At 41.4% G+C, this 2,923-nt stretch overlaps 1 non-coding gene across 1 annotated transcript; it reads right to left on the bottom strand.

Moving 5' to 3' along the window:
• Positions 1–289: 289 nt before the first annotated feature.
• On the bottom strand, positions 290–489 carry LOC127493813 (small nucleolar RNA SNORA73 family). Its single transcript, XR_007924351.2, has one exon. It is a non-coding gene; the product is annotated as a small nucleolar RNA SNORA73 family (small nucleolar RNA).
• Positions 490–2,923: the final 2,434 nt, after the last annotated feature.

A 2,923-nucleotide genomic window follows, 5' to 3' on the forward strand; every position in this document is an offset into this window, starting at 1 on the left:
TTATTAGTCCTTAAAGGAAGTTTTTAAGGAGAAAAATGCATCCCAAAGCTTTCCAAAAATGTGCCAAAGATTTTTCAGACTTTTTGTGTTTCAGATTTTTTTTTAAAGTCCCTTTGCCACCTCTCCTTGGTAAATAAAGGTGTTGATGCCTCTATGTCAAGCATGGCTCTTGTTCTCTCCCTCAGTAAGTTATTTGGAATAATGAATGAATTCTATAAAACACAACATTAATTTATCAATGTAGCCAAACAAGTAGGACAAACTTAGATCCAGATAGCATGGTCCTGTGGGCTACTCCCTGCATAGTTTTCCTCCTCAGTTACGGTCCATGAGACTCAGCAACTGTAGGGATGTGCAGGTGCAGATTCACAGCTCAGCTTTTTGCTCAATATTATAGAAAGGGATGTTGCAGTTTGGAGTAGAGCCCTGTGCTCCCTGATGCCAATGGACAGTGTCTGGGGAGAGTGACCTCCTGGATGTCCATGTTGGATGGAAAAGATCTCTAAAAATAGAAATGAGTAGGCTTTCAGAAAGAGTCTTTAAAAATTTGCTTCAAACTGCTTTGGATTTATTTTTGCAGGAACAAAATTCTCAGACATTGGATCTCCCTGACCTGTGTAGCAGAGCTGTTCCTTAAAAGAGCTATTTCTCTACAAAGCAATGACACAATCATGAGCTATCCTCCACTGACTTGTGCTGATAGAGTAACAATGAATCGCTCATTTCCCAGGGGACCTTAGACGCTGTTGAGCATATGTGCCCATACCCAATAAAAACCATTGACAAGTCTGGTGCAGACTGACCTGCGATTTGGACATGTACTTGGGAAGAAAGTGGTAGTGGATAAACTTGAACCTGGATAAAGATAGTTACTGGATGAAATGGGAACTTCAAAATGCTGAGAGAAAGCACAAATGAGGATTGTAAAGTCCCAGAAGAAATTTCAGGAGCCACAGGGTAAGGTAGTGTTGGTAGGAAAGAATTGTGAAAGTCTTTTTGGTTAGGGTGCACCTGAGTAGTGAACAGGCCATTCCTGTCACTGCTGGAACAAACATTAATATCTCCGAAGAAACAGCACATTACTAGATGTTTGGATGGTTTCAAATTATATTAAAAAAAAAAAAACTGTTGATGTAGGATGTGAGAAAGGGATTAAAATCAGAGATAAGTACACTACAACATGAGGTAGGGAAAGAACTTGTGGAGGATCACTTCAGGAGGCCTGTGTGCAGGGAGGGAGTTGTTAGAATCCAGGTAAAGTGAGAGATTGCTCCTGTGCAGCTCACCTATGGAAATGCTGATCCAAGGAGCAGAGTCAAAGGCACAGAAGGAGGAGAGGGCAGACGACCAAGATCAATTGGCATGCAGAGTAAAGGGTGGAAATCAGAGCTGGCGCTGTGCATAGCGGACAAAGCCACTGCCTGCAGTGCCAGCATCCCATATGGGTGACGGTTAGAGACCTGGCTGCTCCACTTCCAATCCATCTCTCCGTTATGGCCTGGGAAAGCAGTAAAGGATGGTCCAAGCGCTTGGGCCCCTGCATCCGCATGGGAAGACCTGGAGGGAGCTCCTGGCTCCTGGCTTCGGATTGTTGCAGCTCCAGCCATTGCGGTCAATTGGGGAGTGAACTAGCAGATGGAAGACCTCTCTCTCTCTCTCTCTCTCTGCCTCTCCTTCTCTCTCTGTGTAACTCTGATTTTCAAATAAATAAATAAATCTTAAAAAAAAAAAAAAGAAAAAAAGGGGGAAATATGGAAGCTAGGGGTGAGCAGAGAGGAGCAGATAAGATGGTATCAATTCATGCAGTGGGAGTCTCCCTCCAGGATTTTAAGACTTAATTTGCGAGGGTTATCATGGGACAGAATGGATTAAAATACACAGTTTCTTCTTTCAAGGAACTTGCAATCTGGGATTGGGGGCGGTGAAAGAGAAAACATGTACACATAAAAACTGACTAATAGTGCAAAGCAGTAAAAGGAATATAATCTACAGAATCGTAGCAGGTGGTTTAACCCACACAGATGTGAACTGTAAAGCATATTTCTTTTTCATTCCTGAGTTCCTTTTTAGAAAACATCTCAGATCAGTGATTCAGTTAAAAAATGGTACCTAGGGCAGTAGTTTATACTAAGGTTATCCTGAGGGTCATATCCAAGTAGCATAGATAATAAAAATGATCATGCATATATTTGCATTTAAAGTGATGTGATTTACATGTTTTTGCATATCCACATGTGCTGTGCATATAATTATGTTGACTGTATCATCTGCTCTTACATACAATATTGAAATTTAAGTGAGTAGGCTGAAAGGGGGTCAGTTCTTTTTCTTCCTTTGATGCCTTCCCAGTCATTCTCTGTTGTTGAATTAGCCTTGTCAGAAACGCGAAGAAAAAGTGTGTGGGGACTGGATTGGTTGGTTCTGATAGTGATTTAAACTCTACCTTACCTTGGAGAGCACTGGGTTCAATCAGATAGGTCACTATGTTCCCATAAACTCACATAAACTTCTATGTTCTGACACGTCAACAACTGTAAAAAATTTGCTACAACTATGAATAAAATCTATTATTCATGTCTATTTTCCCTTCTATCCAATATAACAGACATAATCCTGAGACAAGATTTAATATAAGTGGCCACTGTTTATTGAAAGTGTAGTGTATACAAAGACTTAACATGTGTTAAGCATTTTACATTTCATTGTACTTTTATTTTTTTAAAAGATTTATTTATTATTTATTTAAAAGGCAGAGTTACAGAGGCAGAGGCAGAGAGAGGGGTCTTCTATCCACTGGTTCACTCCCCAGCTGGCTGTAACTGCCGGAGCTGCGCCAATCCGAAGCCAGGAGCCAGGAGCTTCCTCCGGGTCTCCTACGTAGGTGCAGGGGTCCAAAGACTTGGGCCATCTTCCACTGGTTTCC

Source organism: Oryctolagus cuniculus, chromosome 7 (genome assembly GCF_964237555.1).
Source record: "Oryctolagus cuniculus chromosome 7, mOryCun1.1, whole genome shotgun sequence".
Lineage (NCBI taxonomy): Eukaryota > Metazoa > Chordata > Mammalia > Lagomorpha > Leporidae > Oryctolagus > Oryctolagus cuniculus.